The sequence below is a fragment of the Neofelis nebulosa genome, chromosome 13 (genome assembly GCF_028018385.1).
Source record: "Neofelis nebulosa isolate mNeoNeb1 chromosome 13, mNeoNeb1.pri, whole genome shotgun sequence".
Lineage (NCBI taxonomy): Eukaryota > Metazoa > Chordata > Mammalia > Carnivora > Felidae > Neofelis > Neofelis nebulosa.
Genome location: NC_080794.1, coordinates 31943635 through 31961470, shown reverse-complemented (window position 1 = coordinate 31961470; position 17836 = coordinate 31943635). Strand labels below are relative to the sequence as shown.

At 35.4% G+C, this 17836-nt stretch overlaps 1 protein-coding gene across 3 annotated transcripts in view; it reads left to right on the top strand.

Annotated features, from left to right (window-relative positions):
- CTNNA3 (catenin alpha 3) overlaps positions 1–17836 on the top strand; it is a 1807132-nt gene that overhangs the window by 1597281 nt on the left and 192015 nt on the right. The gene's annotated exons all lie outside the window — the stretch shown is intronic.

Here is a 17836-nt window from a genome sequence, read left to right as displayed (position 1 = left end):
GCCATATTGTATTTTTTAATGTACTGTTGTATTTATCAATCAGTATGGACTCATATTCTTTGAAAATAATTTGTTTTCTAACTGTATTCACTAAAAGTGCTCTGAGCAATACCTTAGTTAAAGTGAGCACACTTAATTCTTGTTCTTGGTTTTTAGATACCATGCCCCATTTTAGAGGAATCAGAACTCCTTGGAGAAATGCCATATGGAGCAGAAAGAAGTTTGACTAAGTATAGAATTGGATTCAGGTTATTGGTACAGACAGAAAAGTAGTATCAACCTTTAAAATTAACTCACTGCATCATTCATGGGCACTTTTTTCCAACAATAAGATTAAAGTTGATAATGTCATTTATATGATTAATTTTATTAAAAAAAACCCCTTAATATATAATATATTCTAATTTGTAGTGAGATGGGGAATGTCCATGAAAATTTTTTTTGTATTGCTGAGTTTTACTGGTTGTCTTAGGGCAAATATTTTAGAGTTAGTAAACCTCAACAACTTTTTCTTTTTTTCACATGACCATTCCAAAAGTGTTTATCTCTTCTGAAATGCCAAGTGATGGCCACATTAAACATATATGTGTATATATATATATATATATATATATACACACATATATATGTGTATATATATATGATGTATATAAAGTAGTATGTGTGCATGTATACATTTGCATATATGTATGTATTGCATGAAAACATAAACGAAGGAAATAGTGAGGAAGATGTGCAGTCAAAGAACTTTGAAGAGTTTTGTTTTATTTTTTTAAGTCTCGGAGGGCTGAATGGGATAGCGCCCTCTATCTAGCTACAACTAGTACTGTTGGGTATAGAGATTTATAAACAATAAAATTTATTGATTTTTAATTTCCACTGTTGAACTAGGAATTAGCAAAAGTAGGCCAAAGACTAATAAAGATCTTTGTTTAATTAAGAAACCTGACGTAACTTTAGCTATTGACCTCCACTCCTTTTTTTTTAATATGAAATTTATTGTCAAATTGGTTTCCATATAACACCCAGTGCTCCTCCCAACAGGTGCCTTCCTCAATGCCCATCACCCACCCTTCCCTCCCTCCCACTCCCCATCAACCCTCAGTGTATTCTCAGTTTTTAACAGTCTCTTATGTTTTGGCTCCCTCCCTCTCTAACCTTTCTTTCTTTCTTTTTTTTATCTTCCCCTCCCCCATGGTCTTCTTTTAAGTTTCTCGGGATCCACATAAGAGTGAAAACATATGGTATCTGTCTTTCTCTGTGTGACTTATTTCACTTGGCATCACACTCTCCAGTTCCATCCACGTTGCTACAAAAGGCCATATTTCATTCTTTCTCATTGCCAAGTAGTATTCCATTGTGTACATAAACCACAATTTCTTTATTCATTCATCAGTTGGTGGACATTTAGGCTCTTTCCATAATTTGGCTATTGTTGAAAGTGCTGCTATAAACATTGGGGTACAAGTGCCCCTATGCATCAGTACTCCTGTATCCCTTGGGTAGATTCCTAGCAGTGCTATTTGACCTCCACTTCTTGAGCTATTGTGTCTTACTGAATCTTCCCCCCAATAAATAAATAAATAAATAAATAAATAAATAAATCATAACCCTCCATTTTGCTCAGAGAGGCCTTTAGTGGGCATCTGGCTTTCTAGCCTCAGTTGAATTATATCTCCATGTCATGTTATGTGTACAGGAGGTCTGAGTAAGATTTTACATGGAAAATGTATGCCATACACAGAAACACAAAATGTATGACAGTTGCTGGACTTCTCACTTACATTATTTTCACAGTTTCTGTTATATACGTCCATTTTGCATTAGGCAACTACAAACATGTGCAATTCCTACCACCTTTGAACCACTTCTCACATCGTTTCAGATCTCTGCTGCCTTCTTGCCCTCTCTTCTGACTCTTTTTTACTTTTATTGTGGCTTTTAAAAAGAAGCTTTCCATTTTTAAAAATTATTTCAAACTTTCTCTGAGTCCAATTTTGCTTCTTTAAGAATTGATTCTTCTGTGTGTTTTCAATTATCTAACAAAACAAAATGTGAGTGAAAGTAAAAGATGATGCTACTTAATGATTTCTTAATTATATTCACAGCTGTTCCCCAATTGATATTCATAACATACTTTGATAATTTTCATATATCTTACTCATTGAGACTTCACAGTCATTTCAAATATTATGAAATGAATCCCTTTTTACAGAACGAGGAATCTAGACTTTAGAAGGTTAAAAATTTTTTTTTAACGTTTTATTTATTTTTGAGACAGGGAGAGACAGAGAATGAGCAGGGGAGGGTGAGAGAGAGGGAGACACAGAATCTGAAACAGGCTCCAGGCTCTGAGCTGTCAGCACAGAGCCCGATGCAGGGCTCAAACTCACGGACCACGAGATCATGACCTGAGCTGAAGTCGGCCGCTTAACCGACTGAGCCACCCAGGCGCCCCTAGACTTTAGAAGTTTAAATCAATGTAATCAACATTACCTGGTCAAGAAGTTATAGAGCCAGGACAAATCTTCTAATTTGGTCTAATACTCTTTACTCAATATTCCAAGAACATTTCTAATGAGACATAATAGTTAATATGTCTTGACATTAGGTAGAATGACATAGTAGCCGATATTTATTTGAGTGCTTACTCTTTTTTTACAGCAATTCTATAATATAGGTATATCAAAATTAAAGTTTAGCATACTTCCCCAATGCCACACAACTAGTCTGTGGTATATCAGAATTGGAATTCATTTTTTTTCATTATGGTGTGCATGGTCTTAATTTATCTCCTATACTGCAATTTTACAAAAGAGAGAAGAAAAGAGAAAATTTTATGAGAAACTACTATATGCCCTGAACTGAGACTTTATAAAGTTATTTTCATAGAAAAATGAAAAGTGTGCCTTAAATTATGTATGCACAGAGCTAAATGCACCTCTGTCAACCATAATAACCATCTCAATGGTCATTTCATAATGACCATCATAACATCTCAATGATGAAGAGGTAAAATGTAAAACATGAAGAAGGCAGGGACAGCTATCTTTATTTCATGGTACTGAAATGAAGTGCCAAATAACTTTTCCAAAGTCACAGAATGAATAAGTAATATTATCCCATTGCATGGGAAACCTCCTTTGATATAATATCAGTTCTTTATTGATCTTTCTATGATTAGCAACTGCCACATTGTATTAGCAACTGCCACATTATCTGGCATTTTTAATGAATACCTATTAAGTTAAAAATTAAATGAATGAATAAAAAGCAAAAAGGAGAACCTACTTATTCTGACTTCTTGCCCCAAAACACTGAACTTACTCCATATTAGGTTAAATATATAATATGAGAGTTCTTTTTCCCCCCATTATACAGAGTCCAGAGTTGAGGTCTAAAGTAAAAGCTGTATTTGACCTTCTAATCCCTTAATAGGATAAAAAAAAATGCTTAAGCAACATAATGAATAAAAAAAATTGGTCTACAAGAGCCTAGAAAATCTTGAGAAGCACTGGCTGTACCATTCACCTTAGTATGTAGCTAAAACAATTTGTAAATATTCATGATAAGGTAATACAGAGCAGCCTGTAGAGTCTAGCAAAACAAATCAAACAGGACATTTTGTATGACTTAAAAAATTTTCCACTGTGCAGATAAAGATGTATGTTGAAAGGAGAATGTGACATATATTACAATATTCATGAAATTTTGACTAAAACGGAGTATACAGAACTTAGACAACGTTGCATAGTTTCATAAAGGTGATATCCTCATTATAAGTGATGACGGACCCATAATACCTAGGCATGCTACGCTTTGTATCTAGTTAGTGACCCATAAATATCTTCTGAAAGTAAACGGTATCTATTTAAAAATGTTCTTTTTGAATGGTAATAAAAAACATTGTTTGATACCTTCAAACTTTAAAAGAATAGTGCCACACACACACACACACACACACACACACACACAGTCATTGAGATTAATTAAATCAAAGCTAGCAAATTCTCTTAGATAGAATATGGCATACTCTTTCATCTTGCCACATTTATAGCAGGGACCTGGTTTCCAAAGTATATTGTCTCTCTTATTGTAAAACTAATTTTAAAACAATGTGTCCATTCCAGAGACCATATATTTCTGATTTCTGGATAGAGGATGAGATCTGCAGGGAAAAGGGATTTTTAAGACAGAACAGTGTTAGAAAAAGAAATGATTGCCATACTAAATTACTTTGAATAAGTACAAAGACGAGAATAGAAAGTGAGAGTTGAAAAGTAAGAAAACAATAGTTTAGCTAAAGAGTTCTTAGGAATTGTTTTGGTTAGGCTGTAGAAAAAAAGAAGCATTTGTTTATATATAGTACATGTTACTGTCAGTTTTATTTATTATATAACTTCAGTGTCTTAAATAGATGACAAATTAATTTTGTTCACCTAAAGACAGCCTGAGTGTTTTTTTTTTTAAAACAGCATGTATGGTTTGGGTCTGGTGACCTTTAAGACTACTTCTGGATAAATCCAGAAGGAAGCAGTAACGGAAGGGCAGTTACCTGGAAAAAAAGACAAAGCAACACATGATTAAAGCAGATAAAATACAGTGATGCTTTCTGTACTTATTGCAATGAACATTTGTAATTGCTATTTTATTATTTTGCTCTGTTATAGTTTAAAGTGAACTAAACACAGTCACATTAGTCATATACAAGAGGCAGTCTAAGTGTATAATTATCTTTAATTCTGTACATTTAACAACAAGTTTGATGCTATCTTTCTGAAATAGCATGGACCAACTTCTGTTTACATGTGCAGGATTAAACTCTCCAAAGTGAAAGCATAGTGGTGCCTAATCTGTGACCTTTAGATGGTCAGAATGAGTAGAATTATTTCCTGGTGAGAATTAAAGGTGGTCAGGAAAGAGGCCTGACTATCCAGACTTCATACCATGTACACACAAACATACATATACACACATGCACCCATATGCACTTCTGCTTCATAACTTTATGCTTTACTCAGAATAGTCATATATTACTTTTTTGTATTGTCATGAACATTAGTATTCTATAATTGCATTTAAGGAAGGGGTTCTACTGGGGCATCTGGATGGTTAAGTGTTGACTTCGGCTCAGGTTGTGATGTCACAGTTTGTGAGTTTGAGCCCCGCATCCAGCTCTGTGCTGACAACTCAGAGCCTGGAGCCTGCTTCTGATTCTGTGTCTCCCTCTCTCTCTGCCCCTCCCCTGCTCATGCTCTGTCTCTCTCTCTCAAAAATACGTAAACATTAAAAAAAAAGAGAGGGGGGTTCTACTACCAAATTTTTGGAAAACCATTGCCTTGAATGAAGTAGAAAAAAACAAGTTTAAAGCTTGTTTTGGTATTTTATAAACCCAGTTAAGTAATAGAAAAATCACATTGCTGTTAGAATATCTTGTCAGTCTTATCAGTGGTCTTTTCACACTCATGTCCACACAGAAAAGCCCACAGTTGGCGTGATTCTTACTAAAGATGCAATGCTTCTTATCTCTATGAACCTCTGGTGAGATGGCCCATGGATAAGATGTCTGCACTGAAGCTCATTTTTGATAACAATTTAACATCTAAAATTAACATTGATAACAGAAATTGAACATTTTGATTCAATATGTGGTCCCTTACTATGCATTGAAGTACACTTTAGTAAATAGAAAAAAAAGTTAGATATTAATTGATTTAGCATGAACCTGACCTTTCATGTACTCATATGACATAACTTCACATTGCACGGTCCCGCTTATAATTATAGTCTTGGGCTAAGCAAACAACTCTTACTTGATGTTTTATGTATCTAGATAGGCATTCGAATAAGTAAATGCAAATTTTTAACAGCATTATGGATGTAAAGTTGAATTTAATAAACTGTGTATATTAAATCATGCAATTTGTTATGTTTTATAGACAAACATAGATAGCCCTGAAACTATCACCACAGCCATAAGAAACATGACATCAAAATCTAAAACTTACTCATGCCCCTCTGTAATCTAATCACTCCTTCCCCCATACCCAAATGACCAACAATCTGGTTTCTGTTACTGTAGATTGAGTTGTGATTTCTATAAGGTTGTATAAATAGATTACACAGTATATACTCTTATTTGGGTTCCTTCACTAAGCGTAATTACTTTGAGATCCCCCAATGCTGTTACTTTTATCAATAATCCATTCCTTTTCGTAACTGAATAATACTGTATTGAATGACATACTAGGTTATATCATCCCTCTGTTGATGAACATCTGAATTGTTTCCATTAGTTGGCTATTACAAAACTATCTGCTACAATGATTTGTGTGCAAGTCTTTGTATGAATATATGTTTTCATTTCTTTTGGTTAAATGTCTAGGAGTTCAGGGACTGGATTTTATGTCATGTGTATGTTTAACGTGTTAAGGAACACATGTACATTTTTTAAATCTAATTTCCCTACGAGGTTTGCCTCTACCACATACCCTAATTCCACTGAAAAGGACAGGTCTGTGTAGAAACAGCACGATGCATTTACCATGAGCTAGTTTCACAGCCACTTAGATCTAACTACATCTTCAACAATGATGTATCCACTTGCTTCTACAAATAGGCCTTTTAGTTTGGGGACTTAAAAATCCCTTTATATAGAGAATATAATTCTTCCTTAGGGGTTGTCCAAATATTTGTTTTGTTGCATTCTAGTGTTATATATAAGCTGCCAACTTAAGCTACTTTTTTCTACTAGTGTAGGGAATTCTTACGTCCCATAAAGCAAACTTCAATCCAATAACCCTGAATAATATGTACAAAACTCTAATATAGATCTGAATTACTGTCTTATTGAACCGCATCTCCTCAGTAATGTGGAACCTCTTTCATATTTTTCCATTTTTTAGTTCAGTGAAATAAGAATGTCAGGTTTGGACATCTTAGCCTTACATAATACCCCTGGCTGGAACACAGAAGGCAGTTTTTTGCTTTATTACTGTGCCTGGGATTACTTTGCAAATCTAGATAGATGAATTTGGTTAGGACCGTTTATATTATACCTGGCTGCCTTAACAATTTCTGGAAGTAAAAGATTTCCTGTAGGTTAAAATATATATATCCCCATTGGGAAGTCAAACCACAACTTTTTTCCACTCAAAATCTTTGTTAGGGAACAGTTGGTAAAACCAGTTTCCAGGACGCTGAAAATGTGATATGTGAAATAATGAGACCACCGCTTTTACACGTCCACAGAGGGGACCATGTAATATGAGGAAATAGCATGGGGGCCAGGTGTGGGATATTTCTCCGTATCTGCTCTCACAGTCCTTTGTAGTGTTTCCTCGGGTAATGAAGACATATGCTTCAATTTTCCTCTCACTTATTGAAAGCTTTTGTCTGTGTCCACATCAACTCAAGTATCATGCCAGTTGATAGACCTATTGCAAAGTGACAAGCCAGCTCCCCCTGCAGTGACTTTTGCAATCTTGCTTTTTTTTTTTTTTATTATTAATGACATGTCCTTGAAATGACACATTCAACCTTAAGCAGATTTTCTTGTAACACTCATTGCTTGTTTTTCCCCCTGATGATAAGGGTAGTAGTTTATTGTATAAATTTTATGACAGATCAATTATACAGAAAAAAAACCACATATACTACACAACTCTCTCCTTCATATATATGCAATGTTTTATATAATTAGAACATATATATACATGTATACATTCAGTTAAAAGTATATTAAGTGCATTTTCTTTGCCATCAGATATTCTCTGAAACTTTTATTTTAATATCTGTAAGAATTAATAACTTTTCAATTAGATGGCTTCTCTTCAGCTGGCTATTCTAACACTAAGAGCACAAATTCACATAGAATCTGTGTGGTAAAGAATTTGATGCAAGGTGAGGTTTTCCTCACTTGAACATAGCAGAATCTGTCCGCTCTCCATGGTAGCAGTGTTCATACCCAAAAGGTGAAGATCAGGGCGTGTTATTAGTCATCTGTTGTAGCGGTTGCTACTTACTACCACAATTACTGCTGCCGTGACCGTCATTACCAACACCTCCACTACTCTTGCTATTATTATTGCATTTGCCCCAAAACAGCATACCTCCCATCTGTAGAGCGGTGAGAGTAATTGTGCTGCCGAAATTCTCCATGGTATCATCGGTTACTACCTATGAAGAGCCCTTCCATCGTCCAATTAGTCCTGAGTAAAACAAATTTAAAAAGTTGTTTCAAACTTTCTGAGAGGTTAACAATTCAAAAGGATCTTGTGATTTAAAATTGTCTGCAGCACTTCAAAAGGGTGTCCTGCTACTTCAAACCTTTTTCTAAGTATTCATTTTGTCTCAATGTTGATTGTAAAAAAAAAAAACAAAAACAAAAAAAACCCCTGCAATAGACTTGTAAACAATAGAATTGAATGGAATTTTCTAAATTGTTTAGTTCAATCTTTTTCACTTACTCCAGAAGGACTTGAGTTCTCATCAAGTTAAGTACTTGTTCAAGGCCACAAGATATTAAAGGGAGCATTTGACCTAAAATAAGATACTCCATCTTTATACTATGCTCCACCACAATTTTTGCCTCAATGTAAGAACTTTGACAAGATACTTGGCTTTAGGTTTTCTGCTCTAATTTGATTTTTTTAATGTTTATTTATTTTTGAGAGAGAGAGAGAGGGAGAGAGAGCAAGTGGGGTGGGGCAGAGAGAAAGGGAGACATAGAATCCGAAGCAGGCTCCAGGCTGTAAGCTGTCAGTACAGAGCCCAATGCGGGACTCAAACTCATGGACCGTGAAATCACGACCTGAGCCAAAGTCAGACACTCAACCAATTGAACCACCCAGGCACTCCTCTGTTCATATTTTTAGAAGGAGAATATAAAATCACAGCTCTGTCCAAAACACATTTAATAGTTTTGGTAATCAGTATAGCTCAATTCATATAGAACTTTAAAAAAGAAGAAGAAGAAGAAGAAGAAGAAGAAGAAGAAGAAGAAGAAGAAGAAAAAGAAGAAGAAGAAGAAGAAGAAGAAGAAGAAGAAGAAGAAGAAGAAGAAGAAGACAAAAAAGAATGACGCAGGAGCATATTTGTTTTTCAGTTTCATTGGCATATACTTTTGCTCATGTTATGAACCAAAACTGAATTCATCTGAAGTTTGCTATAACTTAAAGCCAGGGTGCCATCCTGAGAAATAAGCAGGACTTCTTTTAGTTGGGTCTCTAAAGACAATATATGGTTCAAGGTAGGTGGCAGTGGTGCAATGAAGAAAGGCTCAATCATCTATTTGCTCCAGATGCCAAGTTTACTGAGGTCTAGAGATATATCCAGCAGGGAGAGGAGGAGATTAAGGACCAGTCTACTGGTGTGCTGCTGATCAAACCCCTAAATATCTGGCCTTCCTTGTTCTAAAGCAGTGTATTCATGCTGTTTGAAGCTTATTTTCTAGGCTTGTAAAATTTAACTACTCAATTCCCACATTTACCCTGTATCTGTGACTACCAAGCTGGTTCATAAAACAAGCACTGGACCTACTTTGAAGTAGCTGTTTATTAGCTGTGCAATATTGAATAGGTTTTGTTAACTCTAGGGCTCAGTTTCCTCGGCTATGGTATTAAAATGATACCATTTGCCTCTTCAGCTTTATTGTTAAGACTGAATGAGAAAAGGAATGCCGAATAACCCAGCAGAGTGTTGCTAATGAATAACATTAAGACCTCGATTAAAAATGATTACCTCACCTTTCTGTACTCAAAAAGAAGAATCTCAAGGATCCTGATCTGAATCTGGATGTTTCTCATATTTTAACTTTCTAAAAATATACTTTCATTCAAACCCTATTCTTCATGGCTTCATTAGCCTTTCATATCTTTATTTAAATGTCAAGCTGGAATACTTCTTATGACAGTTTTCATGAATTAGATATGGAGTCCTGGGAATTAGAGCTGGATCACCAACTCATTTGGTGGTTGAATAAGTACCATGATATTGACGATGCCACTTTCATTTACGACCCTCTTGCTGATTTCCTGTGTGCTTTTCTATAGTTATTAGCCTCATTGGTGTCTTTGGAGCAGAGGAATGACTGTCACAAGCTTCCTGATAGAAAGAAGGATTAAGGCTAAAATATGCATTACCCTGTGTGATTCTATCATTACTTGACTCCTTGGACAGGATTTATATAAACTTAAGTGATTGTAATGATCACTTCTTATGATAATCATCATAATCCAGACTCAACCATAAGGCATTGCATGGTCCACTATTTGATGTCTGCTGACCTGGGTAGATTTTTAAATAGCAAACTAATAGAGACTTAATTCATAAAAAGTATATCAACAACTAAAGTTGTGTCTCCTCTGACAGCAATATTCTACATGTTCAGGATTTATCTGCCCAAGCTGTCGTATCTGAGTACATGTTTAATTATATCATCTAATTCATTATAGATGTATTCTTTTCTCTTACTTTTGTGTGTGTGTGTGTGTGTGTGTGTGTGTGTGTGTATGATATTCTGCAACTTAGCTTTGTCAAACTACATTTCAATTGTTGTAGCCTTTAAGAGATGTAATACTCACCTAGGCTTCTTAGTTTCAACATACGGAATAATTTATATGGTGTTATATTCTTAGTGTGCTGGAAAAGAAGAATGAAATGGCTTGTGAAACATAAAGGGATGATAATAGTACCTAGAGGAGGTTTTGAATTATTTTTTGGAAGATTATAAGAAGAAAAACCACTAATGATTTTAATAGATCATTTGAAAATAGAAATATATGTCTTTATTCACATCTGTCCTTATTTCCTTATCCATTTACTTTCTTCCTCGTATCAGTTCACTAAAAACCATATTTATTGTGCACCTACTTTTTGCCAAGCGTTGTGTTAGGGACTAGAGTTATAATAATACTAGATGCCTTCTCATTCCTTGTGAGAGTCAGGAGATACATGTATTCAGAGATGAACCATATTTCTAATTGATATGATGAATTGGAGTGAATTTGTTTCACAGAACTCCACGGACTTACCAGATTATCTCCTAGTATTGAAGGTTCCTACTACTTGGAAAACATTTCATCCAGATTAATGTTATGTTTTCAGTTTATGCATGAACTCATAAAATCTTAAAACTTGGAGAAGTTACAGAAAATATAAAATTTTAATTACTTTCCACCCATATTTTAAAGATGAGAAAATTGAAGCATAGAAAAATTATGATATTTTCCTAACAACATACAACTAATTGGTGGCAAAGTTAGAATGAAAAACCAAGTATCCTAACTTCAAGTTCATTAATCTACCACTATAACACAACCCTAGCAGCTTTCTGATAATACAATAAATGTCTTCCCAGGTTACCTTGAGGTATTTTATGCTCATTCTCCTCTTCTGCCTGACATTTCTAAGGAAATTTCTCTATGTCTCACCATTCAATCTCAGTCTCAAACCATGTAACTCTAGGGAATATCTCTTATTTACATTTAATATCCTTACCCTTTATCTCTCCTGAGAGCCAGGATTATGTTTTGTCTCAAGATCCCCAGAAACTAGCATAATAGCCTATGTTTCTATGCATAAAAAACAGACATTCAAATATGTTAGTTGAGGTGACTTTTGATTTTTTTAACCTCTTTATTACTGATCAAACCAACTTGGACTATCACTGCATATATTTAGGTAATAATTTTTCGTCATTAATAAAAGTTGAAAGAAGTATCCCAGAAGGGAAGCAGCTTATTAAATTCAGGCATTAACACTGTGACCAAGTTTGTAATTTTATTGTCATCAATCTTCTGATATAATCTTCCAGGTGTTTGGTTAAGACTAAAATGAGTGAACAGTGCCCTCTTCTGTCTGATAACCATAATGGTATTATATGGGGTATGAACTTCAGTCTACAAACTCGGATGTACGAGAGGAAAAAAAAAAACACCTTTTTATTTTTATAATGTCTAAGTTAACATAGTTTTAACTTTGCTCATGGGAAATTTAAAAAATAGTCATTGGACCCTCCCTTTACTTCTGTCACTTGTGTTGGGCCAGGTGAACCAAACTTCTAGATCTCTAGTTCTCAGACAGGGATGATTCCTACCCTCTCCCCACTGGGGGACATTTGGAAATGTCTGGAGATACTTTTGATTGTTACAACTTGGGAGGGTCCTATTTCATGTAGTGGGTAGAGCCTAGGGATAGTGCTAAACATCCCACAGCATACAAGAACGTACAAGATAGTCTCTTGCAACCAGAATTATTCAGAGCAAGATGCTTACAGTGCTAGGTTTTGGAGACTCTTTTCTAGAGACTTAGACTATATCAACGCATCAGAAAGGCCTACCAATTTCTTGCAATTTTCTAAAATTAGTTACCAGTGAGTACCCATTGTCCTAGCCCATGTAGCTCCTCCAGGTTTACTACTTGCTCTTTCCATGATACTTTATGGGCCTTGGTAAGACTTCAAACTCTGGTCTGAGTTTAGAAGATTGTGTTTTCTCTGATGTCTTTTTATATCTGTCCTGAACTTTCAATGGGACCCATAGATTTCATTCTAGTCTTCCAAATCTGAGAATCTTGAGCTCTGTACAAAACCTATTATCTCTAATTTCCATAGTCTTTATTTTTAAAATACAAAATCCAGGATTCTTTGCCTCAAACTTTCCCTTAAGCAAGGAATCATTAACTCAACACTTATTGAAAGCAGAAGGGAAAGGATTAAACATTACTCTGTAGCTTAAAAATGTCCCATGACATTCTTCTGACATTGATACCGAAGCTTATTAGTCATTAAATCATTTATTTCTTTATTCAGTTAAGATATTTTATTTTATTTTATTTTATTTTATTTTTTTATTTATTTATTTAGTTAAGATATTTTTATTGAGCACACAGTATATGCTGTTTCAAGGTGCTCAGAGTGGTGAACAAGACAGACAATATCCTTATTTTCATGAAAGTTATGTTCTAATGGGACAAGACAAAAACATATTCCCTTTCAAAAAAAATATAATTTCAGGTTATGATCATGAAAAGAGAGCTAATGAAAAATTACAAGGTGATATAAAAAACAAATGAAGTAGGGAAAAGGGTTCCTTTTAGATAGACTGACCAGGGCAGACTGGATAAGACTGAAGATAGGCCATCGGATCTCCTATGGTGAGAATGATCCAGCCATGTAAGAGGTCTAGGAGGACCATTCCAGGCAATAGAGTAGTCGATACAAAGAGCCAAAGACCGGGATGTAGAATGAGCAGATGAGTGGGCCATGTTTGAAGAGTACAAAAAGTGCTTGTGTGTGTTTTCAGCAAAAAGGCATTTCTTAGGTTTCTATCATTTGAAATTATATTACAAACATACCTAGTTCTCTTATAAAAATGAATTTTTGACATTGACATTCCCAAATCATCCTGTGCTGTCAGCTCAGCTAGCAGGACCTGACTGAGCATGCTCTTTCCACTGCCTGCTTGGGAAGACGGCCTGGAGTGCCCTTCCTAACAGCTTCCCCGAGTGTCAGACTGCTCCTGTCACTGCGCTGGCAGTTATTTGATTGTAGTAAACCAGCAATGGATAGTCGGAGAAGTATGATTTATGATTAAGTCACTTGTAGGATTTAGAATTTGACCTTAATTTGAGAGGAAAATGTCAAGCGTGACTCCTGTTCCTAGACTATCCTTTTTCTCCTGTTTTTTTTCTTTCTTTCCTTCTTTCTCTTCTTTCGTTTCTCTTTTCCTTTCCTTTTCAGTGACTACAAATTTCTTTTTTCATATATTTTAATGTTAAACATTTATAAAGTCTGTGCAAGTGAATTTTTATGTGTAATAACCCTGCGTACCGTCTCCCTAGAAATGCTGAAGGAATTAATGAGATAAAGTCTGTAGAGAGCATGAAGCTCCTTGGGAAAAAAGACGTATAAATGCAGTCATTTCTATCTCAGTAAATATATATACATATATATTTATTAAAACCACAAATTTATTCTGACTCTGAAGTTTAATGTGCCACTGTGGTTTATTGCAGCTCCAGTTTCTATGTAAAAACCTCAGCCTGAATATTTTCAAGTTTTATACTTGATTCTGGCCTCTTTCACATAAAGTGAGGTCTTATAATAAAATTAATGATAATCTATTATAATCATAAACAATATTAAACTTCAGGACTTTCTAGTCACTGAATAATGTTCCAGTCCATCATCTTATTTTATCCTCACAATAACCCTAAGAATTAGGTGATATTTTTGCCATTTTACAAGTGAGGAAACTAGGCTAATTTCATATCACTTTGAGCTACCTAAGAAGGGCTTCACAACAAGCAAGAGTTAAAATAGAAAAACATGAAAAGGTTTCCTGAATTCTAATATGAGAAATATATGAATAATGACTAAGTTTATTAACACTCTTTCGAGTAAAAAAAGGATATCTGTATCTTCCTCTTGGTCTAGTTTAGAGACAGCTCAGCTTAGAGAGGGAAAGTTGTTTCCATCATCACAGAGAATCTATGTGAGAGTGAATCTTTGCCAGGCCGACTTAAGGGATAATTTTATTCTTGTATATGAGTAAAATCAGGTTAAAAGAGAGCTTTACTTGGAATTTAGGAGAAAACAACGTGTGTGGAATTATATTAAACCCTGTTTAGTGCAAGACATCATATACTCAAAATGGGGTGAATGTAACTAGAGTATCACATCAATCCAGAGTAACAAATTTGGAATAAAATGGAGGTAACCAAATTGATGCAAACATTTTATCCAAAAATATAAAGGGTTGGGTTAGGAATGGAATAGTGGAGAAAGAGGAGAAAAAAAAAAAAACAAGAGAAAAAAAAACAACAACAAAAGAAAGAAACATACTTTTCCTGCACTCTAGCTATCTGTGGGCTAAGCAATTCTTCCTTACAGCATCTTAGTAGATTTGAGCCTCACAACAAATTTCGGAGTTAGGTAGTACTATCCAAAACTTTGTTCTGAGAAAACCAAAATTTAAAATGGTACACAAAATGCCCAAGGTCCCACAATCACTAATTAGAGGGCCAGAATTCAAATTTAGGTCTATATTACTCAATATTATTGGGTCTTTCTACTACATAACACTGCTCTCAGGTAGTTTGGTCTCACTTACACACACACACACACACACACACACACACACACACACACACTTTCCAGATGTTTGCACCTTCCAGAGTTGCCAGATGAGTGTACAATAGAGGGTCGCCCCGCCTTCCTCCTCCCTTTTAAATATTTACGCTATTATTATTTGTCTTGAGGCTTAAAAGAGTTAATGTATCACTCCAAAAGGGATTAGAATGCTCTTATTTCTCTCTTAGCTTCCACTTAATTTAGATTATAGCATTGTATATTTGACTTTTTATTTTTGCAATACCAGCCAACTGCTTGCCTTACGGAAAACAAAATGCTGCCAGCAAGTGTTTTAAGCACTCCCCCACTGATCTTGTTCCTGAAAAGAAGAGGTCAGTTGTAGTGGCTTTGCAAGAAGACTATAGTCCTGTGTTAAAGACAAAAACAAACAAGCAAAAAAAAAAACAAAAACAAAAACACAAGCGCAGAAGTACGTGGGCGTAAATGGTAGGCTTATCTCTTCCTGCAATATCACCAACAAAAATGGTACTTGTGACTTCTGACAGCAGCAGTTCTTAGTTTCTGTTAAGTCACTTTATTTTGAGTTGAATAAAATACTGGAATCAATGAGGTTATATGTCACTTCATTGTAAAGTATAATCCAAGTAATTAACAGCGGGCATTTATAAGAAACAGATCACAGTAAGGACACCAGACAGCCTTCAATTGCAAAACAATAGGACCCAAGGAAAGGAATTTGATAACTGAATTTATTCAGATGTTTCAGGGGATGAGGATGTATCAAGGAGGGAAATCGAAAAGATTCTTTCTCAATATACTGTGGGAAAAATACACAAAAATGGCTAATAATGAAACACACGATTGTGTAGAAGTTCCACAGAGGTGAACTAATGTTACTAACACCTACGAAAAGAGAGTAAGTTGCCCTGTGATCATAGCTGCATGTAGTTGCAGAAAAGAAGGGCTGCCTGTAGAGATAAACATACATAAGGGTTACTCAAGCGTATCAGAGGCCTTGGAAAGAGGGGGACTATTAATATCTAATAGTAGTCAGTTGCAGTACATGCAGAGTTTTGGGTGATGCTCAGTGCAAGGCTTAGAAAACAAAGTGCTGGTTAAAGATCCATGAGATGAGAAAGAATCTGAGGCCATTAGTGGTAGGAAATAGATAGCTTTACTCTATAGTGTGGACTAATTATTGCAAGTTCTCATCTCTAGAGTGGTCCCAAGGGAAGGGGAACCCTCCACAGCCCTCAGTATAAACAAAGGGCCTGTGTGCAAACCAAGGTTGAAGGGAAACCAAGGCTGGACTGAGGAGGCAATCCCTGTCCTTCCCCCATCTTTAACAGCCAGGTGTGTAGAAGAGATCTTTCACTTCACTTTTGGTTATTTTTCATGACACCTGTTTGATTTCTGAATTTCACACCAGGGTTTTGTATTAAAGGGTTCGTATATAATTTAAAGGAAAACAGATATTAACTTAATTCAAGTTAAATACTCTTACTTGTATTTGCAATAATAACAGATATCTTTAAATTATTGCCCCAGTAAGATGAAGAGACAATCAGGAATTAGGAGAAATAACATAATGCAAATAAAATCAGTTTGAAATATAGAAGTACAGTTAGGACAAGGGTTTGTTGTTGCCATTGGTATGTTTCGCTTTGTTCGTATCCAACTCTTTTTTGGCTATCACTGATAATTCTGCTTTATCCATTCAAAAGCATGGATGTGCTTGATTGTAGTGATATGACGATAGGCAGGGCAGACCCACTTCTTACCTCACAGAGGCAACAACTGGTTGCCTGTTTCAACAAACAGTGCTGCAATCAAGTATGGGGAGCATCATGACAGTGGAAGTGGAGGGGTCAGGAAGAGCTTGGCAGAGGACCCAACCCAGTCCAGGTCTTCCTGAGCTAGACACCTCCCTGTCAGAAGACGTCTAAGCTGAAATTGAAAAAAAGAAATGGAAGTAGGTTAGCTCTTTAGGATAGACACTGCAGTTAATATATTTATTATTTAAAGTCCTAGAAAATTTAATTTATTGATAGTTTTTGGTAGCATTTTAATGTTATATTGTTTTAACTGTAAATATTCCATTTCTTTATCACATGTAAGCATCTTGGTTTGTGATAACCACATAATGTTTAGCCAAATAGCTCTTGACTGAGAGAAAAACTTCCTTCTACTTATTTTGCTTTCTTTTTCTTTCAAAATTTATTGGGATATAATTCATATACGATAAGATTCACCCTTTTGAAGTTAAAACTCAGTGTGTGTACCTGTTTTTTTTTTGTATATGCACACAATCTTGCAATCATTACCACTATCTAATTCCAGAACATTGTGATCATCCCAAAGAAAGACTGCATACCCATGAGCAATCATTGCCCACTCCCTCCTCCCTCACCCCCGCCTTTAGGAACTACCAGTCAAACTTTTGTCTCTATAGATTTGCCTATTCTAGACATTTCACACAAATGGAATCAACATGTGGTCTTTTTTTTTTTATCTTTATTTTATTTTATTTTTATTTTTTTAATAGGATATTTATTGTCAAATTGGTTTCCATACAACACCCAGTGCCCATCCCAACAGGTGCCCTCCTCAATACCCATCGCCCACTCACTTTCCCCTCCCTCTCACCCCCCCATCAACCCTCAGTATATTCTCAGTTTTTAAGAGTCTCTTATGGTGTGGCTCCCTCCCTCTCTAACTTTTTTTTTTCCTTCCCCTCCCCCA